Source organism: Balaenoptera physalus, assembly GCF_965194825.1.
Source record: "Balaenoptera physalus genome assembly, chromosome: 1".
Classification (NCBI taxonomy): Eukaryota; Metazoa; Chordata; class Mammalia; order Artiodactyla; family Balaenopteridae; genus Balaenoptera; species Balaenoptera physalus.
This window is the reverse complement of record NC_138882.1, coordinates 48962186-48988407: the sequence shown is the minus strand read 5'-3', so window position 1 is coordinate 48988407 and position 26222 is coordinate 48962186. Positions and strand designations below refer to the sequence as shown.

General features: G+C 44.0%; 1 pseudogene across 1 annotated transcript; it reads left to right on the top strand.

Moving 5' to 3' along the window:
* The first annotated feature begins 16704 nt into the window (after window positions 1–16704).
* LOC309666252 (transmembrane epididymal protein 1 pseudogene) lies at window positions 16705–25387 on the top strand (annotated as a pseudogene). The gene has a single exon. The product of its transcript is annotated as a transmembrane epididymal protein 1 pseudogene (transcript).
* Window positions 25388–26222: the final 835 nt, after the last annotated feature.

Sequence of the window (26222 nt, the reverse complement as noted above, 5' to 3'; positions counted from 1 at the left end):
CAGGAATTCAGTACATATGAATTTACTAAATGTTGTGAGATAATCTTGCCCTCACAAAGCTTACGATATAGTTAAAGGTGTAGTAGACTGAGACACGCACAGGAAATACACAAATTACACACTAATTAGAGAATGTCCTGCTGAATGATGAGTCCAGTGCAGATTAGAATAGTTCAATGACAGGAGGTGTTCCTGGGGGAGGTTCAAGGTTGGTCAGAATCATCCCTGGATATGTCTTAGAAAACTGCCAGAAACTCAGGGAAGCTTCTAGTGTCAAGTACTTTCAAAAGCCTTTATACCAACTTGAAAGGAATCCCTCAGTTCTTATCGTTGCAGGGCCAACATGGCTAAGAACCCAGGGCTGTACTGGCTGTGTTGTAGAGTGGCAGGGCCAATTAAAGGCCTGCCCCACCAGTCTCTAATGCTAAGACAAGGGCACCTGTGGGGGAAGGCATGGGACCTTGAGATCTGGAATGGGGAAACAGGGCAGGCTGAGAGGTTTGAACTCCCCATTTCCATAGGACCTCTCTTTCTGATGGAGGAAACCTGTCTTCCCACTTGAGAGAAAAAGTCTTCCTCTGCATAAACACCTTTCAGTGACTGCACCCAGGAGGGTCCCGTCACCAGGGGATGCCAGTCTCTGTAGGACCTATTCCCACCACTCTTAATACCTCCATGTCCCTAACAAGAGTAGATCCCAACACAGCCCAGACAAGGGGGTACAAGACCTGGCCTGAGGTGAGAGAGGGAATCGACCCACCAAAAGGGTTACGAGACCTCACCAATCGGCATTGGCAAGAGTATGGGGAACGTGGATGTGAATGAATTCTAAAGCTGTTTGACTATGTAAAATGAAATTGAAGAGTTGATTGAGCCTCATTTATCAATATGAGTTGACTCTCCTGAGATTCTAGGTTTAATACGTGGCTTGAGCATCTGGGAATGGTATAAATATCGATAGTTGGCTAGTTTGGCCAATTGAAACCTGGGCTCTGTGGCGGCCTACAGTCAGCAAAGTTGACATACTGGAACTTCCCTGGCGAACTCTAGAGAAGCACTGCCAAGCAGAACATTCTGCAAGGATGAGAAGTTCCTAAAATCTGTGCTGTCCACTATGATAACTTCTAGCCACTTGTGGCTATTGAGCACTTGAAATGTGGTCAGTGCAACTAGGGAAGGGAATTTTTCATTGTAATAGATTGAAATTTAACTAGCCACATGTGGACAGTGGCCACTGTAGCAAATGGTGCAGTGCTAGTGTAAAGAGCCTGAAGGCTCAGGAAATGGCAAGGTGACTTCTTTTTTAGCTGAGTCCACACTTGCTGCATCCCGTGGGTTTTGATACATAGAGTGCTTTCACTGTCATTCGCTTCTGAATAATTTTTCCATTTATATTTTCATTATTACTTTATTTATTTTTTATTTAACCCAAAAGTTATCTGGAAAACATTTCTCTTTTTATTTCTATCAGTTTTTATTCTATGCATATAGAGGCCGCAGTGTTAACGCATTAAAATTGATAATTGTTATATCTTCTTTGTGAGTTGAAGGTAACAGAAAGGACAAAATACATTTGTCCCTTTTAATGTTAGTGATTCTCATCTCTAGTGTTCTTTTGTCTGATGTTAGTATTATAACATCTATTTTCTTTTATTATTTTTCTAGTCTACTTTTATTTTTATTCTTCAAAAGTATTTTATTTATTACTTTTTTAACATCTTTTTTGGAGTATAATTGCTTTACAATGGTGTGTTAGTTTCTGCTTTACAACAAAGTGAATCAGTTATACATATACATATGTTCCCATATCTCTTCCCTCTTGCATCTCCCTCCCTCCCACCCTCCCTATCCCACCCGTCTAGGTGGTCACAAAGCACCGAGCTGATCTCTCTGTGCTATGCAGCTGCTTCCCACTAGCTATCTATTTTACGTTTGGTAGTGTGTATATGTCCATGCCACTCTCTCACTTTGTCACAGCTTACCCTTCCCCCTCCCCATATCCATTCTCTAGTAGGTCTGTGTCTTTATTCCTGTCTTGCCACTAGGTTCTTCATGATCTTTTTTTTTTTTCTACCTTAGATTCCATATATATGTGTTAGCATACTGTATTTGTTTTTCTCTTTCTGACTTACTTCACTCTGTATGACAGACTCTAACTCCATCTACCTCACTACAAATAACTCAATTTCGTTTCTTTTTATGGATGAGTAATATTCCATTGTATATATGTACCACATCTTCTTTATCCATTCATCCGATGATGGACACTTAGGTTGCTTCCATGTCCTGGCTATTGTAAATAGAGCTGCAATGAACATTTTGGTACATGACTCTTTTTGAATTATGGTTTTCTCAGGGTATATCCAGTAGTGGGATTGCTGGGTCGTATGGTAGTTCTATTTGTAGTTTTTTAAGGAACCTCCATACTGTTCTCCATAGTGGCTGTATCAATTTACATTCCCACCAACAGTGCAAGAGGGTTCCCTTTTCTCCACACCCTCTCCAGCATTTATTGTTTCTAGATTTTTTGAGGATGGCCATTCTGACCGGTGTAAGATGATATCTCATTGTAGTTTTGATTTGCATATCTCGAATTATTAATGATGTTGAGCATTCTTTCATGTGTTTGTTGGCAATCTGTATATCTTCTTTGGAGAAATGTCTATTTAGGTCTTCTGCCCATTTTTGGATTGGGTTGTTTGTTTTTTTGTTATTGAGCTGCATGAGCTGCTTGTAAATTTTGGAGATTAATCCTTTGTCAGTTGCTTCATTTGCAAATATTTTCTCCCATTCTGAGGGTTGTCTTTTGGTCTTGTTTATGGTTTCCTTTGCTGTGCTTTAATGCCTATGTTTTCAGCCTTTCTGTGCCCAGTTGGTTAAGTATATGTCTTATAATCAGCATATAGCTTGACTTTGTATTTTAACCTGTTCTGAAAATCTATTACTTTGACAGGGGAATTTAAGATACTTACATTTATCGTGATCATTGATATATTTGGACTTGTTAGTAGAATTTTATTTTATGCTTGCATTGTTGCTTATTTTAGTTCTGACCCCAGTTCCGCTTTTAAAAATATTTCCATAGGACTGAGTAACTTACATTGACTAGAATTAAAATTTCTTCTAAAACAAAGATATGTCTGTCAGAATCGAAGGCAATGGGAACTTGAGACTGGTGATACTTTACTGTGCTTCTGTATTCGTCCACTTTGCTCACCCCTCTGGCTCCAGCTTTGTAAAACTTTACAGACCATCTCTTTGAATCCTGGAACCTTGACATGCCATATAGGCATGTCGCATAGGCAAAGTTGTCCTTGGGTTCTCATGGCACCAATTGTTTATATGACAACCTCTGTTCTTTCATTCCTCAAATAAATGAATTTTATATGTGAAATTTAACAAAAAGCAAGGCCTTACCGCACTCTTCAGAGCAGCACCATCTAAGGCAGCAGTTATTGGTTAGTATCTTTTCTGCCTGCTAAAAAGTACATTTTGAGACATCCTAAGAAACAATAGGATGTGGTGGTTGGTAGTCCAGACCCTGGGCCTATTCTGCCATGGCTGGAATCTCAGCTTTGTCACCTTCCCTGTCGTCCGATAGCTGTAAGATCTCAGTCCAGTAACTTAACTTCTCTAGGCCATGCTTTCCTCATAAGAAATACAAGGTCAATTATAATACCACTCGGAGGATGACTGGGAGGATTGGAAGAGGTGATCCACGTGGAAACACTCAGCACGATCCTCGGCACAGTGTAAGAGCTCAGAAGGTGATAACTGATATTCCTTTTCTTCTTTTTGCTTTGGCTGCGCCATGCAGCATGTGGGATCTTACTTCCCCAACCAGAGATCAAACCTGTGCCCCCTTGCAAGGGAAGTGTGGAGTCTTAACCACTGGACCGCCAGGGAAGTTCCAATAACTGATATTCTTAACAATGATCTTCGTCCATACCCCGGACTCAAAATAAGACCATTTTCACACAAATGGGCATTTTCTTAATCCCTCCCACAAGGAGAGCTGTGGAACTTCTTGAAGACTCATGACATCTCTATGAAGAGACATAATCTACTTCTCCTGCTATTCTTAGCATCCCAAAGCTGACTGAACATCTATATCCATGAACAGAGGGTCCAGGGTTTAAACAGGTGCTACATGCACTGGCCTCGTACTGATAACCTCTGCCCTCTTTGTACGTTTTGTCTGCAGTTGCTGTATTAAGAAGACCTGGCCTGAAAGAAATATTCAGTCCTGGATCTTTTCATGTCCCAAATTAACTTTAATGAGCAAACAGGGAAAGATCAAGAGGGCCGCGACTGGGACTTAGGGGAAACTTTGAAGCAGAAGCCAGGAAGGGGTAGATGCCCTCTGGAATTGGGCCAGCGTTTGCTTTTGATGACAGCGAACCCTCAGATCTTGTTCATCTGAGCTGAAATCAAGGGGCTCTGGTACCAGAATACCTGAGATTTCACATATTACAATGCCTCTGTGTTCCTCATTCAACAAACATGTGTTGAATACCTACTATGAGCAAGAAACTTGCTCTAATGCTTTTATTATATGCTTTGGGTAATACTAAGGTGAAGAAAGACACTGTCACGGCCCACAAGGATTTTTCCTTCTAGTAGAGGAAATATGATGTACACAAATGGCCACGTTGGGGGCGGTGGGGGGGGGCACTGTGACATGTCGGATAGAAGGTACAATGTTCCATCTGATGGAAGAAGGAGCCGTTGCTTCCACCTTGGAAGGAATCAAGACTGCTGTACGCAGGTAGTTAGATGGGAGCTGCCCCTTTAAGAAGAGTGGGATCTGGACCAGTAGAGATGAGCAGTGGTCTTTCAGGTGGAGCACACAGGGTGAGCGCCAGCAGGGCTGTCCAGGGAAGGTTCTGGGAATAGCAAATTGTACCTCCCCTGTTTCTTCTAGCTGTGTTTTCATGGGAAAATGTCTTCAGCAACCTGAGCCTCGGTTTCCCCATGGGGCTAGTTCTGTATACTCCTCAGAATAATTGTAAAGATTAAATGGCTTATAATAGGCAAGTGTGTAGATCATTGTTTGTGCTTCAATAATGGTAGTTAGTGTCGCTCATGCCTGTTTCTGTTTCTCCCCTCCATTCCAGTCCCTAAGCTGGTGAGAAGCAGATTCCCAGGAATTTCTACTGGGATATGGAATTTGGGGGCAAAAAAGGGAGGGATTGGCAGGTCAATATTGATGTTTAACTGAGGAGGTTTAGGATTGCCACAGGCAGTCCCCAGCAGAGGTAGTTCCTCCCTGTCATCAAAGGGCCCTCGTGTCCAGGATTGAACTGTTCCCATCTTGTTACAAACTGCACGATGGCATGAGCATCTTTTCCAAGTGTCTTGTCACATCCACATCACCAAAGAGCTCTTCTTTCCAAGACATTTCCTTCACTGCTTTCCCAGTCTTCTGTTCGAAGACATTTCCAGAAAGGAGCTTAAGAATTCACCAGCTGCTCCGTTCCTAGCAGAGTAGGTCTTCTGGACTCATCTCAAGTGTAATACACCTCATTTGGAGCTATATCTTGTCGTTTTCCATTTTTGGTATTCAATTCAACAAATGCTTGAAATAAGATCTTCCCTGTAACTCACTCTTTTGTCTCTAAGTTTTGGCAGAGGCTTCAATGGTTAGTAATACAGCCCTTGATGGGAAATCCTGTTGTCATTCCAATGGGAGGTGCTGGAGTCTCTACGAAAGACTTTCAAAGGGAAGGCTTGGAGCCACGCTGCTGGCTTTTGTCCTTCACGCAGCCCACGTAAGAAGCTGAGGTTGACAAGAGATTGGAAAGTGGCGATTTCTTTACAGAGAATGTCAGTGAGAAATCATAAATTGCTTCCAGCTTGCTCCCTGACATGTTGAGCTCATTCAGTGAAGTAGAGGCTGTGCTATAACCACACTGTGTTAGGAGTCGGGGAGTCACAAAGGTGAATAGGCCCAATACCTGCAACCTAGGAGCTGCTAAGGAGCAGTAACACCTTTAATAACAGTCACACCCTGAAAAGCCTGACAGTACCATTCCAAAGTAGTATAGGGGATGGGAAAGACATTCCATCTTAGGACCTGGAGTCTCTGTAGCAGGGGATCTGGTCCAGGGCAAATGACAAGGGTGGGGCAAAGGCATTTAGTACAGACAGAACTGCTTGAGACAATCCAAGGTATACAACAAAGCACAGGAACGCTTGCCGATCAAGATCATACAGGCTGTAACTGTGACAATGGGCATGAAAAGTGTGGTATGTTTTAAAGACAAACAGCATAAAACAAATCCTCACAGTCCTTTACAGTTTGCAGAGCTTTGGGGGATATCTTACTAAGTTTGACAATCACCGCAGCCCATGGGATCAGCAGGGAATGTACTTGTTCGACAAAAGAAATAACTGTAGGTCAATGATATTATCTTACCCAGTAGTACAGAGCTAGCCAACGATATAACTAGGATCTGACCCTAGGCTTCCTGGTTTCAGGTTTTGTTTGTCAGTTGTTTCATGGCATTTAATCCTCTCCCTCCACACAGGTTATGAGCAGTTCAGTTCTAGCAACTATTGCAAATTTTACTTTAGGAATTCCAGGGGTGTGCTGTGAAGATTATATCGATTGATTCACCCATTCAACAGACAATTACATTTTAATGTGAGGAGATAGATCATAAATGATAAGCAAACAATGTAAGTATATATTAGATGCCAGTAAAGTCTAGAGAGAAAAATAAAGCAGAGAAAGGGAATAGGATTCACCAGGCCTGCAAGGGGTTGCGATTTTAAATAGGGTCATACATGAAAACCTGTGTGATAATGGTGACATTTGAGCAGAGACCTAAAAGAAGTGACATGAGCTAGTGAGTCATGCACTGTCTGGGGAAGGGACCAGTTAAGACAATGGCAGTTATCCAGATGGCAGCTGATGGTGGTGTGGACCAGGGTGAGAGAGGTGAAGACGGTGAGCAGTGGTCAGAGTTTGTATCGTTTTTGAAGGTAGCGTCAGGAGGACTAAGACACTGATGAGATGTGTGGTATAAGAGAAAGGAAAGCACCTCCCCAAACCCCAACACCAAGATTTTCAGCCTGAGGCAAGAAAAGGTGAATTTGCACTCCGTTGAGATGACAAAGGCTTCAGGAAGAAAAGGATTTGGGGGAAAGATAAGGAGTGTATTGGGGGGCACTTTAAGTTTGAGATGCGTGTTGGACGTTCAAGTGTTGATGGCAATTGGTTATAAGTGTCTGGAGTTCAGGAAGAGGTCAAGACTAGTATACAGAAATGGGAGTTAGCATAGAGTTCTACTGATTTTGAGTCGAGTGATTGTCAGGAATTGTGAAGGATCTGAGTTTGACCCTATTTAAGGTCAGCTTACCCCAGCCTCATGGATGCTGGCAGAAAACATGAGTTCCTGGGGTCACAGACAAAAGACATTATTACTCTCAGCTGTAGCCAGAGTACCCGCCTTTCCCTGCCCTGTTCCCTGAGTCTCAGTTCCCTAAGGCAATGTGGAGAGGGCCAGAGGTGCCTGCATACACACAGTGGGTTGCATGACAGGAAAGGAACCCCAGGCTGAGGGAGCCTGAAGCTTTTGTAACAGGCAATAGGCATGCCTATCCTTTGCTCTGAGATGGACACTATCTGTATGTTCCAAAGCTGTTTGCTACAGAAAGATCCTTGAAAAGACAGTCCGGAATAAAGCCAGTCGGCATCTCTGCTCATGAGCTGTTCAGAAAGGCAGGAGAATTGTCTCCCCACATGGTGTCACCCCTGAAGGAGCATTGTGGAAATCTTAAGAGGTACTGTTGGCTTTTACAATGACTGTGGGTGCTACTGGCATTTCATAGGCAGGAGCCAGGGCTATTCGATATCCTGCAATGTGTGGGACAAGTATCACACAAAGAGAATGATCTCATGTCCCACAGAACTTTGAATGTCTTGTCAGGCATTCACTGAAGTGAAAGAAATTATAATTATTTGAATTATGTTAACCTCGAGTCTCTTTCCACTTTACAAAATATTTTTTTAGTATGGCAATATATGCTTAATATTTAATCATTTAAATCAAAGGCACATTGTACTTTGCTTTGTTCAGAATTTTATCCAAAGTTACCATTTGGGGGAAAAAATACATTTTTTGCAGCAAGACCCATTATTTGAGTAGTCACACCTCATATGAGATTACAGTTGCAGCTGAAACGATTATAGTAATTGTAGGGGTGTGTGTGTATTTATCTCGGCCTTTATTTCTTAAGGTCAAATAGGAAGAAATAGACAGTTTTGGAGGGGTAATATCTAACTTCTCTTAAGTAAAACTTACTCAACATAAGAGGGTATGATAGAGTCCAATGCTTGCATCAAATCCTGTTGAAAGGTCAACGAGGAAGAGGATTCGAAAGTGATCATTGTATTTAGCAGCGTAGAAATCATCAGTGACCTTGAAAACAACAATTTCAGCAGAGACGTGGGGACAAGGGTCTGTTTGAAGTTGGTTCAAAAGAGCATGAGGGTACAGGAGTTGAGACACGAGTATAAACAACTTCTTTGAGGAGGTTTCCTGTAAAGGAGAGCAGAGCAAGAGGATGATATGCAAAGCACTTATCCCAGGGCCTAGCACACAGAAAGGGCTCAAAGAATGTTGGCCAAAGAAGGGCTTGATGACCCATGGGAGGTCTACTGAGTAAGGGCTAATGGAAAGAAATATAGACATAGGGGCTGGTCAGGAAGAGCTTCCTGGAGCCTTGTCCGTCTTAAAAGAAATGATGGGGTTAGAGGGGGAGGATGGAGATGAGAGGGTGTTTCAGGCATAAGCCAAGGCACCAAGATGGGGAGGAGCTGTGGGGGAGCTGCCTGCCAAGCCGGGGAGCTTTGGGCGGAGCAGCCCAGGTTGACGAGGGAGACCTGGAGACAGCTGACAGAAGATCTGGAATGCCAGATGTGGCATTTATTTTGGGTCTGATGAACCAGTAGGGAGCCAGAGATCCTGAGCAGTCAGGGGCATAGTGGGAATCTAGCACTGATTGTATTTCTCAGACTGTGAGCTATGCTTCTATTCCAAGTGTTGAAGTTGGGCAGGTTACAACGCATGCTGCCTGCCGACAATCTAACATATTTTTATGCTAATCCAACCTTCAGTTTCCTCCCTGAGTTAGGGCCATCCTGGGAATACAGTTCTTGGGATAAAGATTAATGGGGAATAGATATTCACCAGGGATCTAAGGAGGGGAGGGAAGAAGGGGTCCTCCTGAAGGAGTGCATTTGATGCTGGCTTTCAAACAGCCTGTTTCTGCAGAAAGCCAGGCACTACTGTCAGCTGCTTGTTAGCAGCGGACTCTGGTTTCTCAGGCAGGGGCCTAATACATGCTTTAAGAATGCCTCTTCATTTCCACGAATCAGGGCGAGAAAACTGCAAGCCGGCTGGGTATTTTAGAGGTAGGATTATTCATCTTGTCACGTATGGTATTGACATTCTGACCAGGCATGTTTGGCACAGTCCAGTTACCCAGGGAATGAGTGGTGAGGGTCAGTCCAAGAGGCAGTGTGGTCCAGGGGCAAGCACCAGGCTTTGGTCCCAGCTGAACCTGGGTTTGAATCCCAGTCTTTCACCTCCTGCCTATGTGACCTCTGACAAGTCCTTAAACCTCAATTACATTATCTGTCAAATGAGGTGATGCTTATCGTAAGGATCTGCTACCCACAGAGGCTGTTGCATAAGAAGGGTCATGCCATTAGTTTATGTTTAAATGCCATCCAGTTGTGAGGAGTCAATAAATGACGGGGTAAATGGAGAACCACGGGAGAGAAGCGCCAGTACTTTTTGGCCAGAACGTGACAGTTCCACCTAGTTAAACCCCACTTAACCCCAGATTATAGTCCCCTCTTTGGTAATCCTATTTTGTTCACATGGCCCAAGTTATAAGGAAAGCTCTCACAGGAGATTGCAGTCATTGCTGAATTCTTTAGATTGTTAGATTATTAGGTAATGACTCAATATCATTTTGATTCTGGGGCTGTTCACATAGAGAGACTAGGCAGGTGCATAGCCAGAGGTAAAGAGCAGGCAAAGAAAGCGCTTGTAAACAAGTGACTTTGGGCTCCATCAGCAGCTTGGAGCTATATAGAACTCTATAGAACTATAGCTTTCTCTTAGATCATCAAGTGCTGGCTGGCATGATGGAGACACAGATGTGTTTCCATGGGTGTTAGGGCCTTGCTTGCCCCACTTCACCACGGAAAAGTTGCAACGCCAGCTACATACAGGAATCCATAGAAATTCAGCATGGCCTGTGAGGGAGTTGGTCCGACCTCTACCTGGAAGGGAGTTTGAATTATTCTTGAAGTGGGACTCTGGAAGCTGGCGTGGGAATGCGGGGCAGGGCTGCCCTGGGCCTGAATGGAGAATGATGCAGAGACAGCCACCGGTGGGGCTGTGGTCTGAGAGGCCTTTGCGAATCTGCTCCCCTAAGTCACCCCTCCTCTTTCCCTGATCCCCACCAGCCAAGATATCTGAATTCTGCCATTGTATGGAGACTCAGATTTGGGGTCTGGAGTCCTCCTGCCTGAGCTTAAACCTTAACTCTAACATTTACTACCTGCATGAACTTCGGTTAATTAACTTTTCGAAGCATCAGTTTCCTCTTTCTCAAAATGAGGATAAAGTTAGCATTATTGTAGCATAAATTAGGATTTTTTGGTGAAGATTAAATGAGAAAAATCTATGAAGGCTAATTCAGTGTCTGTCACAGAACAGTTGTCAATAATTGTTAGCAAGGATATGTGAGAAGGTTACACTGTTTAATGACAATACTTTTAGAAAATGCTTTCCCAGCATTACCACCTTCAGTTTTCATAACTAAGAAGAATTATCACTCTTTTTAATTAGGTGATTGAGGTTCCGAGCAGCCATGTGACTTTCCAAGTTTACGTCCTAAGAAAAATCAGGAATTCGACGGAGTGGTCCAAATTCAGAGGCCAATTTTATTTCATGACAATATGCCGCTGGATGAATGCTTAGAGAGAAGGGGACAGGGCAATAGTAGCTGGGAGAGGGAGGGAACACAGAACGGAAAAATGAAAGAGTGCTCAAATCCACACTTTTACGCATGGCGTTAGGTGTTAAAGAGTGGAATCTCTGAGAATAATATCCATAGCTATACTCCACTCACTTCTGGAGGATTATAGATAGGAAACCTCAGGCATCCAGAACACAGAGAAGGTCCAAGAGAAAAGAACACCCTTAAACACTTTAGCTGGAATCAACGTGCTGAAGTTCAAGCAGTGGCAATCACGCAGAGAGGCACCTGGAAACCTCACGCAGCGCCAGTTGGCTCTGCTTTTATGTGCAGTGTTAATAAGTGTATCTTCCTGATTCATTTACTAGGTCATAAATTAGAAATGGTATATTAATTGAAGAGAAAATTGACGTACTGACAGCAGAGAAGAACTAGCTGGTAGCCTAAGAGAAAAAACTCTGACAAGCAAAACAAAACTTAAACGATTTTACCAGTTTGGGGTTAAGTGTAGATAATCACAGCGCTCCCTCTGTATCCCACCCCCTACCTCATGGTGTTCCTTCCTATATGATGGCACAACAAGATAACTAACTGAGCCATAAAAAATAAAAACTTAAATTGTTTTCACCATCCCTTATTAAAAGTAGCAGAGAAGTTTCAACATATTTTAGCAATATTCATGTCTAAAATTATTTTAAAAACTGAAAATAAATGCTGAATTTAATTCCAGTTTCCTAGACAACTTGATGGCAAATAAACAGGTTTTATCGTCACTAAAAAGTAATTCATGTGTATAAATGAATTAGAAAATGAGCTTTTCTTGAATAGGTAGTCCAAGGACTTACATTTTTACTTCAGTGTGACCTCATCTTGACTCATACAATTACATCCACAATACTCCTATTTCCAAATAACATCACATTCTGAGGTGCTGGAGGTTAGGACTTCAACATATGAATTTGGGGGTGAGAGATGGACACAATCTAACCCATAAGAGGTAATCCACAACAAGGAGGGTGAGCTGACACACATAATGGGGGAGTAGCACCCCAAGAGTGTACCATAGAATGTAATAGAAGAATCTGAAAGAGACAAGGCTCTTCACCTCTCTCAGACATGGTCTCCTCAACATCTCAGGGAGGCAGCATCCTTCCCCGAAGACGGCTGTTATCAGGGTCAGGCCAGAAAATGTAGAGAAAGCTCCACAAACTGTGATAACGTGAGTTTTCATTTTTATTATACTAATTCAGAACGATAACTCCCGTTTACTGAGGGCTGTGCTAAACTCTATCTCTTTCAATTCTTACTATAACCTCGTGTGGGAAACATCCTCATTTTATGGGTAAGGAGACTGAGGCCTAGAGATGTTCAGTCATGAGCCTTAAGTCACATGGCTAGTAAGTGGCAGAGCCAGAATTGAAACTTTGGCTTGTCAGGGTCCAAAGTCTGAGCCTTTACTTATTCTAAATGTATGCGGGTATTAATACTGAGTTCTGGGCAGTGGTAAGGCTGAGGAAGAGGCAAAAGAAAAGAGATATGTTTTATACTGAGGAGGAAAATTCAGTCTCATAGGAGAGTAGATGGAGGTTTATTTTAAAAGCAACTAAGGGGCTTCCCTGGTGGCACAGTGGTTAAGAATCCACCTGCCAATGCAGGGGACATGGGTTCGTGCTCTGGGCCGGGAAGATCCCACATGCCACGGAGCTACTAAGCCCGTGCGCCACAACTACTGAGCCTCCACTCTATAGCCCGCGAGTCATAGCTACTGAGCCCCCGTGCCACAACTACTGAGCCCGTGTGCCTAGAGCCCGTGCTCCACAACAAGAGAAGCTACCGCAATGAGAAGCCCGTGCACCGCAATGAAGAGTAGCCCCTGCTCGCCATGATTGGAGAAAATCCACACGCAGTAACGAAGACCCAATGCAGCCAAAAATAAATAAATAAATAAATTTTTTTTAAAAAAAGGAAACTAAGCATGATGTTAGAGGGTGGGGATAAAAGAGAAATAAAAAGATGAATGAGATCTAGTCCTGGCCCTGGAGAAGGCTGGGTGAGCAAATAACATCTGTGCATTGTGACCTTGATGGGGCAAGAAGCCTCTGACCCCAGAGTGAGTAAGTGCCTGGAGGCTGAGGTCAGGAATGCAGGGGAGGCTGCAGGGGGCAGGTGACTTTGACCTGATTTGGAATGTGTCAGGGTATGGGCTCTGTTTTGAATCCCAACTCTGCTGCTTGCAGGTTGCCTGCCTTTGAACAAGTTACTTAATTCTCGAAACTTCCATTTCTTCTACTGTAAAATGAGATTTTTTCTTTTTTTGCCTTAAAACCACTTGCCTTTCTTTCTTCCAATAGAGAACTCCCTCCTTTTCTTTTCACCAGCTCCCCTCCCTCTCAGAGGAGGGTGGGCCTGCGTGCCCACCACAGGCAAGCAGTAAAACAATAGTAAAGCAGCCTGAGCCCCGCGGTGATTCCCTTGTTGGTGGTGGGTTTAGGGGTGGGCATGAAATGCAAGCCCAGGCAGGGAGATGTGAGGGGAAGCCTGCTCTGGTTCTTCTGGTAACGTGCTTCCCCGTCATAAAGGAATATTTTATGTATATGATAGAGCTGTCTTTTCTGCCTCTGGACATTCTGTGAGGATACGGCATCTGTAAGTGTGGAAGCATCTTGAAACGGTGTTGGTCGCTAATCTGAGGAGAAGGCCAATGAGAATGGCAGAGAGAAAAACTAGAAATGAACTGGACCCTTGATGATTTCATTCAGTCACTGTGTTATCCAGCTCTGGAGCTACACTACCTCTGGACTTCTTGTTAAGTGAGAGAATAAATTTCTTAATGCTTAAGCCAGCATCATCAGGGTTTTCTATTATTTACAGGCAAAAACATATTACATGATTTATTACCTTATAGATTTGAGGGAGAAAAATGAGGAAATTCCTATAAAGTGTTTGGCACTGTAAAATGTTAACAATTATCATTAACAGAACACTTTATTATGGAATTACATAGTGCTTTCTTCTTTGCTAACATGTGTCATATTTCTCCAAATACATGCGACAACATTTTGGCCAGATTCAAAGGTTCTGCATTTCTGGTGCTCAACTCAGTTGCCAAACACAACCCATGGTAAAGGTTTAATGTCTGCTTCATAATTTATCTAACTACCAATCTGTCTATGTGTCATCTATCTATCTATCAATCTATCTATCTATCTATCTATCTAGCCCTCTAAATGTAACCTCGATGGACAATATAATCCAGATGCCCTTGTTAGTTGGATGGAGATCCTGTCCTCAGGATGTTTTATTTTGCCACTCAGCAGTAAATTCCACAAGAATCCAAGGAGTCTGAAAAAGGGGAACATGGCAGACCTTTCTAAAACTGGAAGGTTCCAGAATCACAGACTATCAGGGCTGCAAAGGACCTGGGAATCACCTTGTCCATCTTCTTCATTTTGCAGTTGAGACCCAGAGACCTCCTGATGGTCATACAGCTAGAGGCCAGGTCGCGACTGGAACCCAGCCTCCAGACTCTGACTCAATCCCCTTCCGTAACATGTCATTACTTTCTCAACTTTCTCCAGAGTCAGCTTCGCTTACAAGCTGAATAAGCGGGAGGCCCTCTCCTCGGAGGCTGTTTGGGCTGCCGGTAATCCACGGGATCCGTGGGAATCTGTGCATCCACTTCCTACCAAGGTCGTTCTGCAGAGTTGCTGCCAGGGACCAGGTGTCCTGGCATGAGATCTGAGACTCGGCACCCTGTGCTGTCTGCAAACATCAGCCCCTCATCCCCAAGGTGTCACTGAGGGCCAGATGTTGGGAAGAGGCCTTTCCCTGTTCACGCACTGGTCAGATCCTAGCATGGAGGGCTGGTAACAAGGGCAGTGCAGAGAACACAGCACCTATAGGCTGGGCAGCCATCCATCCTGGGTGAGATTTAGGAGCCCTTGAAAGACCTTTCTTCCAGTCTGTCCCAGTCTGGCTCTGCACATGGCCTACCCTCACCCTCACCCCCCACCCCTGACCCACACACCCGGCACATTCACAGCTTTGTTCATGCCCTTTTCCACAGGTGAATGCTCCTACCTACTCTCAGTTGCCCCCAGCCCCAACTTGTTGGCCAGTTCAGTTTCAGTGCAAATGGCTACTTCTCCCTCAGAATTAACCAAACCCTTCTCGATGTTCCCACCATACTGAGTTTACTTCATCGTCATAACGTTTAATTCAAGATGGCTTTAGTTGAATCTTTTCTACTAGATCAGCGCTTCTCAAACTTTATATGCATACAAATCACCTGGCGATCTTAGCGAAATACAGATTCAGAATCAGTAGGTCTGGCATAGGGCCTGGGAATCCACATTTCTAACAAGCTCCGCGGTGAAGCTGACACTGGTGGCCTACGGACCACACTTGCAGTGGCAAGGTACTGCCTCTGAGTTCCTGGAAGGCAGGTGCCATGTCTTATTCATCTTCGTAACAGCAGCTTGTAGTATAGTGTCTGGCTGATTATAGCTGGTTAATACACATTTGTTGAAGTGAAATGGGTTAAGGCACTGGTGTTTCTGGGGTGTTTCCCTTAAATGTAAGTGTGTGATCTGGGTAGTATTAGAGTATTGTTGTAGCTGAGATGGTGGCAAGTAGGGTGGGGCAGGGCTTGGGGCTCGCAGCAAGGCAGGATAATTCCTGAGTAGGACCAAGACCTCATCTTTACAGATCCAGAAACTTACGTTTATCAGTCTGTTTAGGTTCTGAAGGACTGACCGATGCTTATAAACCAGAAGGCCCGTGTATTCGTTCACATTAAAGGATATGTCTCTCCAGTGACTGAATTACTTGTGCCTGCTTATGAGATGCTCCCCGCCCCCCCCCACCCATCCACGCTCCGCCCCCCACCCTGCCCCTCGCCTGAGATCAAAGTAGCAAGGGATAGCTTAGCTCAGAACATTGACTCAGAACATAGATAACTAAATGTACTCGTGGGGAAAATAAAGCAGGTAAAGGAAAACCTTGACAAGTTGTCCCTTCTCCAAAGGGATTTCATTTCTGTAATACTTATTTCCTCCCCAGTACAGTCTTTCTCCTTGGTTAGCACTGGATGAAGACAGATAAATTCTTGCTTCTAACTATATGTGTTTCTGGCTCCATATTGACCAGCCACTCCCCTTCAGCCAACACATCCTTCTACCACGAAGCCCAGCCTCAAAATAACTGATTTTATTCTAGCTTTTTCCAGCTGCATTCCAGTCTTGAGGGTACATTCAAGGGAGCATTTTAATGGTGGACATGAGTGTGGCGCCCAGTACCTCTTAGGGTGGGGTGCTTCTGCAGGGACAATTCTGCGTGTTTGAGGCTGACTCTCCTCGTCCCCCAATTCTGGGGACGCCTCCTTTGGCCTCTCCTCTTGACAAGACCGCTGAGGGGGTGGGCAGGGGGTGGACAGACCAAGATCCAGCTCGTGGGCTGGCCAGAGTGCTGTGCCCTCCTGTGGCCTGGGGCCGCCAGCCGAGGGGGCTGACTGAGAAAGAGGGCTCACAGCCTTCACCCACTTACCTCCCCTTTTGCCTGATGCTGGGCTGGAGTTCTCTCGTACTTCTTGACAGCTGGTGACTGAGTATCTCAGCATATACTTTGTTACTAACTCACCGTTCACCATGTGACACCCTGTGGGTCACTTGTCTCTGGGCTTCGGTTTTTCTGTGAAAAGAGGGATTTGGAGGAAATAGACCCAATGGTCTCATCCAGCCCTAAGATAAACAACTTAAAGTGCTTTATATTTATAACCTGCTTTAAAATGCACTATTCATGGAATCCTTACGATTACAATTCCACATTTACCTGTGAGGAGAATGAATGTTAGAGAAGGTAAATACCTTGTCTTAGAACACCCACCTAGCAATTGGCCAGAAACACATTTTCTTAATCACCAACTGGTAATATCTCCTGGGCCTGGACAAGCAGGACCTTTTACTTCTCTCCCACTTTGAGAGAGAAAGCACAGGCTTCTGGCTCCCTTGTTTCCTCCTTTCCTCACCTCTCCTTTCCAGGGTCTGGGCTGCGTTCACCCTCTTTATCTTCTTTCTGCGGAGTTCTCCATGTTCTCCCTCAGCCTTCTCCATCTCTCTTTCTCTCCTCCACCCTCCCTTCCTTCTCCCTTCCGTCTCCATCCCCCTCTTAGCCACCTCCCTCCCCCGCCCTCCCTTTCCTTCTGCATGCCAGCCTTTCTTGGTAAATCCTTTTGGGTTCTGCTTTTATAAAGATGTTGCCCCACACTCCTGTGTGAGTCTGTGGGTCAGTGAGGGCAGGAAGATAGCTTCCAGGTGTGACCTGAGGACCAGGGTGGTGTTTTCCAGTCTAATGTAATGGTCTCCAAACATCAGGTGAAAGATGGCCTTGCATTGGGATCACCAGTGGTGGGAGAGGGGGGTATGATTCAAAATGCAGATTCCTGGGCCCCAGCTCAGAGACTTTATTTAGTAGGGTCATACAAAACTTAGTACTCTGTATTTTAGAAAAGCTCTCCTGAGATGATTCTGATTTGTAGCAAGATGCATACTTTACTGTTGAGACCTGTGCCCATCAGACCCTGTCCCTGAGGGTAAGCCAGTGAGTGGGCAAGTGTCCACCATAGTACCAGGAGTGTTGCCTCAGGTGGAGGCCTTGCTTGCAGGTCACAGAACATCAGTTAGTGAGTTTGGCAGCTGCTCCTTCCCCATCCTAGTTGGATACCCCATCGGTGATATGTCTGGCTTAATAGAAGGGAGCTCCTTGCTTCCACCACATTTAGGCAAGCTGAGTCTCCTGATTTGCATTTCATCTATTTTTGGCTACAAGTCCCTGAACCAGAGATATGCTTATCCCTTTCATCCTTTTAGATAACACTTCCCTCTCTCATATAGTTGTCACCCCAGTTATTGACTGGAGAAGAGTAAGAGGAAAACAATTTTCATTCAAGTCCCTCTAATAGAACATGAATTTCCTAATTACTTTAATTAGTTTCCAAATGAAATTAGTTTTCTAATTAAATACCAGGACATTCCCCCTGAGATCTCTGGGTTCTGACAGCTCCATATATAGAAGTTGGAAGTGTCTCTGAGGCCACCTAGTCTACCTCTCACTAAAGAACCCTCACTGCCTATTGCTAAAAAACATTTTTTGAAGACCAGTGTGTTTGAAGATGAGCTCTGTGCTGCATCACCAAGCTCTTTGCTGGGACCACACTCTGCCTTTGGTTTACACCATGTGCTCTCAAAGGGGGCATTATGACCCCCAAGGAAGTAAAAATTTGCGATTTTAGATATTACAATGGTGTGTGGCTTTCCAAAGGGCCATAGGACATAAAACAGATAGACAGTATATTTCATTATTAAATTTTCATGTGGTGGTGGGGGGGAATGTCATAAGGGAACATATGTTGAAAAGTTTCCTTAGGGAGGAGAAAAATGAAAAAAAGGTTGAAAAACACTGGTTTACGCAAAAGGGGTCTATGTCTCTGGGAAGTTATAATTATGCCAAGTCATCCACACCCTTTCATTCGGCCTCTTCTATGTTTAATTAAGGAGAAAGGAGTCAAGATAAACTTGGAACACACATATGTTACTCTCTCCAGCTGTTCTTTGGGAATGATCCAATTTGCCCTGACTTCAACAGCTGGGGATAATTCTCCCTTCTAATTGCATAGCTCTGGTCATTTGTTCCACTCATTTGGTATTTCACTCTTAGCATTAGTGACCTTGCATCGTTTGTATGTATCTGTTCTGTCTTTATAACTATATCATAAGCATTTTATGGTGGAGCTCATGTGTTTATGTATTCATTCATCCATCAAACATCCATTGAGCACCTCCAGGCATAGGGCTAGATTCTAAAGAGACAAGACAGGACATGGTTTCCTACTTCAAAGACTTCCCAGTAAATAACGAGTGGTGAAACAGGGTGACAAGTGTACCAATAGAGATGACTAGAAGTTGCATGGAGAGGTATCCTTCCCAGTTGAGAGGAGGCAGTGCTTGAGCTAAGCCTTGAAGGAAAGGCAGAGTTTCTCAGATAGAGAAAAAATGTGTAATAGGAAGCCCATTTCAGACCGAGCTGGAAGCTCCTGATATGCCTGGAGAGAATAGTACATGTGGGAAGGGACTGGAAATGAGGCCAGGGCAAAACACGAGGGGCCTTGAAGCTCATTCTAAGGACATGGATTTTAACCACAAGTCAAGGGGATGCCACTAGAGAATTCAGATTAGCCAGTGGATTGGATCCTGGTTAAGAGATATTGCAACAATGCAGGGTTGGTGATGCCTGAAGAAGGGCGGTGGGTGGGGATGGAGTGGAAGGAACTGACCAGAAAAGTTACTTAGGAAGGAGAATCTAGAGAACTTGTTGATTAATGGGCTGTGAGGTTGAGTGAAAATTGGTACCACCACTTTGATGGGACATTTATCACTATCTATTAAAACTAAAAAGGGAATACTAGTCTATAACTCAGAAATGTCATTTATGGTTATCTACCCTAAAGAAGAATATTTTCTCAGAATTATTTGTTTTTAAAAAACAGATAGACCAACATTTTCATCAATAAGGAACTGGATAAAGAATATGACATTAAAAGGAGTAAGTAGCACCTCTATATGACAAAATGGTTCTGTCTCCATCATGATACATGACTGAGTGAAAAAAAGTCAGTTGTATTGTAGGATGACGCATAGAAGTGTTGATGGCCTAGAGAAAAACTCATTTTGGCATTTGGGATAGCCCCTTTGCAAACAGCTGTCTTCCCACCTTCTCACCCAAAAGTAGACTTGCTAGGCATCAAGTCTCACTCACCTACACAACACTTCCAGTTAGTCTTCTTATTTCTTAAAAGAAAATTAATATTGAGTAGATACGAAATAACATTTATAGAATGCAGGTAAACATTGGGATACAACACTCCCGTGCTCATTACCCACTGTAAGAACAGAAAAAACACTGCCATTATTTTCAATGTCCTGTGTATCCCTCTCAAATCTATCCTATCCTTTCCCTCTCAGAGGTAACCATTTTTCCTGAATTTTGTTTATAGTTCCACATATGTGTTCACATTTTTCAGTTGTGAATGTTTTTGAACTTTATGTATGTAGAATCATCCACAAAATTATGTATATTTTGTGACATTGTTTTCTCATCCAAAATTACATTTTTGAGATTCCATGTTTGTCTTAGTCAGGGTTCTCCAGAGAAAAAAAACCAATAGGAGATGATAGATAGATAGATAGATAGATAGATAGATACATAGATACATAGATAGATAGATACATAGATACATAGATAGATAGATAGAGGTTTATTTTGAGGAAATGGCTCATACAATTATGGAGGAAGAGAAGTCCCATCATATGCTCTCTCCAATCTGGAGAGCCAGGAAAGCCGGTGATATAATTCCAATCTGAGTCTAAAGACCTGAGAACCAGGGGAGCGATTGATGTAGATCCCAGTGCAAGAGCAGAAGACCCATGTCCCAGCTCAGTAGACAGGCAGGAAAAAAAAGGGGCAAATTCCTCCTTCCTCTGTGTTTTGTTCTATTCAGACCCACAGCGGATTAGATAAGGTCCACCTACATTGGGGTGGGCCATCTACTTTACTAAATCCACCCATTCAAAGGCTAATCTCACAGACACATCCAGAAATAATGTTTAATCTGGGCACCATATGCCCAGTCAAGTTGACACATGAAACTGTCACAATGTTGTTGTTGAATGTAGCTGTAATTATCATTTTCACTCCCCTATGATATTTTATTTTATGAGTATTTGATAAATGTTTCTATGCATTTAAATAGTGAAGGACATTTTGAGTATTTGTCTCTCTCTCTCTGTCAGTTTTAAACAGTGCTATTGTGGACATTCCTGAGAGTTGTTGTACAGTATATACAAGTAAGGATGTATATCTTCAACTTTACTATATAAAGTCATATAATGCCAAATTCTTTTCCAAAGTGGTTGTATTAACTTACATCCCCCCTCAGAATGTATTAATTATTCTATTTCTTTCACATCGTCAGACTATTGTCAGGCTAATTTTTGTCAATCTGTTAGGTGTAAAATGACAGCTAGCAAGCAAATGGGGACCTCAGTCCTACAACTACAAGGAACCAAATTCTGCCACAACCATATCAGCTTCCAAGAGAACCCTGAGCTACAGAATGAAACATATCCTGGCAGACACCTTGACTGCACTTTGTGAGTCTCTGAGCAGAGGACCCAGTAAAGCTATGCCTGCATCCTGACCCACAGAAGCTGAGAATAAATGTATGTTGTTTTAAGCCACCAGTTTATGTTAATTAGTTACACAATGACAAATACCCAGTAGAAGACGCATCCATGGAGAAGGAAATATAACCCTAATACACCACTTGGTTCTATAGTGAACAGAAGAGCTGAGAGCTGTTTCCTTTGGTTTAAAAAAATCTGGTGGGGCTTCCCTGGTGGCGCAGTGGTTGAGAATCTGCCTGCCAATGCAGGGGACACGGGTTCAAGCCCTGGTCTGGGAAGATCCCACATGCCGCGGGGCAACTAGGCCCATGAGCCACAACTACTGAGCCTGCATGCCTGGAGCCTGTGCTCCGCAACAAGAGAGGCCGCGATAGTGAGAGGCCCGCGCACAGCGATGAAGAGTGGCCCCCGCTTGCCACAACTAGAGAAAGCCCTCGCACAGAAATGAAGACCCAAAGCAGCCAAAAATAAATAAATAAATAAATAAATAAATAAATATTAAAAAAAGAAAATACACATAATCAACCATTAGGAATAAAAGATATGAAAATATAAAAAAAAAAATCTGGTGAAGGGCTGAGATTGGCTTAGCTGGGTCAGGTGTCCATCCCTTGGCTGATCTATGACTAGGAAAGCAGAATTGAATAAAAGATGACAGCTCCCACTTGACCCAGATGGTTTGAGGGGACACTTCCCAGAAGAGGGAAGCTTTCTTTTTCTTTCTTTTTTTTTTCTTTTCGGCCACGCCACACGGTGCGAGCGGCTTGCGGGATCTTAGTTCCCCTACCAGGGATTGAATCAGCACCCTTGTCAGTGAAAGCGCAGAGTACTAACCACTGGGCCGCCAGGGAATTTCCAAGGGAAGCTTTCATAATCAAAATGACAATAGATTTCTATCAGGACATTTCATTGAGAAAAGGCAATTAGAAAAGACAAAAATATATCTAAAAGGACGTAATTAAAATCATTTGAAAATTAGTAAGAACAGTATATAAATGCAACAAGATGATTAATATAAAGAGCAATATAAAATTATAGTCTCATATCAGTAAAAATAATATAATAAAATGTAAGATCCATTCATAGTAGCAACAAAAGACAAATAAACCAATATGGAAATCTGTAGGATCAATATAAAACATAATTAATTAGAGACATTTCCTGTACTTGACAGTCATGAAGCGTAACATGACCATCACACTGTAAATAAATGCTTTTTTCATGAGAGAAAATATTTGATGTTTAATTCACATGAAGGTTACTAGCTGAATAGGATCTTCTTTGATACCAGTACCTACATTTTACTCAGTGATTCTCAAAATTTAGTGTGCATAAGAAAATTCCCTGGGAATGTTTACTGAAGTGCTTATTGCAAGACACTACCCCAAGAGATTTCAAATCGGTATCTCTGAGTGGAACCTATTTGCCTGCATAAGTTGGAAAAACACTGAAACTCAAAGGAAGGAACCTCAGATGGAGGCATTTCAGTTCTATCTGGAGATGAGGGGAAGAGATTGTCAGGATTGAATATTTTTCTGGCTATCATCAAATAACATCAGAGTAATTGAGCTGTGTATGTTTATTTGTGGCTCTTAAGACTATTTATACCCGGAAGAGCATATTTGTACCTAGTATTTCTATGAGGTTATATGTGAGGAATCTTAAGGGATTTACCCTATATTGTGTGTTCTCCTTGCTGTCTCTGAGTACTTGCTTGTGTTCTGTGAATTTGGGAGGGAAGTAAGGAAGGTAGAAATGGGGAGAAGGGGGAGGAGAGGCAATGGAGGGCCTATGGCATTGTCTCTGAGAAAGAGAGACGCTCAAGGATTGTGCTGGTGAATATGCTTATTTCTTCATCTGGCAATGGTTGGTTAGCTATCAATGAACCAGAGCAGAAGACCAGAACGGAAACCATGACACCCACTCCACCGTAAGCTTGGGTTTTCTCCAGAACCATTTTCCTTCTGTATGTGGATGCAATGAGCTGAATAGAGAATATAAGTAGACGTCAAGAACCCCCCTCCACACTCTAGAGCCTGACGTGGCCACTCCAGAGCCTCTTGACTCTGCCAGTGCTCAGACCTACCTTCAGTCTCATGGGAGGCTTTGAGGGTCATCTGTACCCAGGACTGTCTCTCTTCTTCTATGGACTTTATCACGCACGACTCGTCTCCAGGGCCTTGATATGCAACTACCCCGTCCAGTATCTGCCACGCCGTCCCTGGAGCAAAGGAAGATGGGCGAGGCTGCAGCAAATATACTGTGTGGGACTGGCGAAGATATTGAGCTCCTTCATTTTAGTAGCCCAAGAACTGCATAACATTCAAGGGCAGTTTGTACTGATCAGCAAGATATATCACGAGAGAAACTTTTTGTACCACAAACAGTGGCAGCATCTCACTCTCTACACGACCTTCTTCCTGAGTGGGTGTGTAGATGTGGTGAGCCAGAACCTGCTGCCCCAGAGGTCTCCGGCCCTGGAACAAGGCGCCCAAGCCCTGGGCATGTTTCTGATTCTGCCCCTGATGGTGTCTCACTTGCAGGACTCAGAAGGAGTGGAGCTGCGGTGTCACGTCCTGCTCATCCAGGCCTTGTTCCTGCTGCTGCTGGTGGTGATCGCAGAGCTGTGGGCTCCCAACATGCGGCAGCTCTGGGTGATGAAGGCCTTTTTATATATGATTATAGGCTCTTGGCTCATCCAGATAGGCTTTATGCTGTACAAACCAATCTCTGGCCATAAATGGATGGATGATGACAAAAATGATATTTTATTTGTCACCATCTTCTTCTGCTGGCATGTGGCTTCCCTTGTCATTTTGATGATCTGGATCTACAGCGTCTCCTTTTTGTGGTATTGTTACATTTGCTGATGTCTGAACCGGGTGAGCCCGGAAGGGTTCCTCTCACCTGCACATTCTGGAACAACTGGAGGAGAAGTTGTGGGACGAGGAGCTGTCAGAGAGGGAGACCAAGTGTCTTTCCTTCAGAGGTGCCACCGAGGCAGCTCACTCCGCTGGGAGGGGCATACAGCTCTCTCCTCTTTTGGCTTCTTTCAGTCTTGTTTGCTAAGCAGTGAGCAGAGAAAAGGCAAATGAACCGAGGAGGCATGTTACTAGGACCTTCACTTTCAACTCCCCAAGTATTTCCCCCATCTCCCCTCGACTCACCTCAGCTCCAGCCAAAGCAATCTGCTTGCCCTGCTCCTCTCTGCATTCCTCACCCACCACCCCAACCCAGTAGAAAGTGAAAATAAATGTACTATAATGTGCCTTTGGGTTTTTATAAATATCCCTCACCCACCACATAGAATACTTACCACGAGTCACTGACATTTAGTAATTATAATGATTTACAGTCTTTGGTGCAGCATAATATTTTACCCATCATAATAACCACCTCCTCATCCTTTTTCTTTCTGGATCGCTTCAATACTCATACTAAATCTGAACTGTTATTTTGACCATCTAGAACTCATAGAACTGTTATTGAGGTCTTTCTTTTGATTACTTTATGGTTTATCAAACAGAAAGTCAGATACTTTTTTTATTCAGCTTTGTTGAGGTGTACTTAATATATAAAAACATTGGACATAAGTTATACATTTTGATGAGTTTGGGCATAAATATATTGTGATACCATCACCACAATCCTTAAAGGCAATTTCCTCTTCAGGGTCTAGAAGAACAGAGCAGCAACCTGCACATAGTGAGGGCTCAAAAGTGTTTGTCTGCTTCCAGAATTTCTCCAGCCCCTTCTCGCCAAGTGTAGTGTCTGTCAGATTCTTCTACCTGGGTAGATCAACCCATTGCTGTGTACACACCTCAACGAATTTCCAAATAAGACTCACCTGCACCCAATCTTTTCTGGTTCTCATATAAAATAAAATCCAATGGCTTAGGGCTGAGTCAAGATGGCAGACTAGGAGGACACGGAGTTTGCCCCTCCTTACAACTAGGGCATCTACCAGGCACTGGTGGGGGACCATTGAAACTTAAGGGGACAGGACAGGAGGAAACCCCAGGCCACCCAGTAGGATGTTTAGGGGAGGGAGTGGGGAGGAGAAGTGGAGGTGGGATGGGACCAGTGCCCCTGAGGGGTGACTGGGGGAGGGTAGGGTCCCACACCCAGAGAGGCCCACCCACGGTGAGGTTGTCAAGAGGGATGGGGAGAGATCCTCGGAAGATCGGAGGATTGGAAGGGAACGCGGCCAGCATTTCCCCTGTCCACTTAGGCCCCAGGGAGCCTGCTGAGGTCCCAGGCCTGATTCTCTGCCCTCCGAGGCCCCTTCTGGCTGCATGGCTCCTGAGGGTGTGGGAGGGTGGGAGGCGGGGAGGGAAAGTAGATGCTGGATGCAAGCAGTGCCCCTGCGGGGCGGCTGGGCGAGGGGAGGGGTTCCCAGGCTCAGGAGGGGCCCACCTACAGTGAGAGGATCGATGAGGATGGGGAGAGACCCTCAGGAGATCGGAAGATCAGAAGGGAATGCGGCCAGTGTTTCCCCCGCCCAATTGGGCTGCAGGGAGTCTGCTGAGGTCCCAGGCCTAATCCTCTACCCTCCAAGGCTCCCTCCAGCCACGCTGAGTCTAAGCTCCACACCCACACCCCCACCCAGGTCTTTACCTCCAGACTCGGCGCTCCGAGGCCCCCTCCCACCATGCTGCGTTTCCAGCTGCACATGTCCTCAGTCTAGACCCCGCCCCCGCCTAAACCCCACCCCCACCTAGACCCCGCCCCCAAAGCCATGTGTTAAATAGATAGCTAGTGGGAACTAGTGTATAGGACAGGGAGATCAGCTCAGTGCTCTGTGATGACCTAGATGGTTGGGATGGGAGGGGAGGGAGGTCCAAAAGGGAAGGGATATATATATATATCTGATATTCTTCACTGTACAGCAGAAACTAACACAACATTGTAAAGCAATCATACTCCAATAAAAAATCCAATGGCTTGTTTATTCTGCATATTTTTCTTTTTAATCCTCACTAC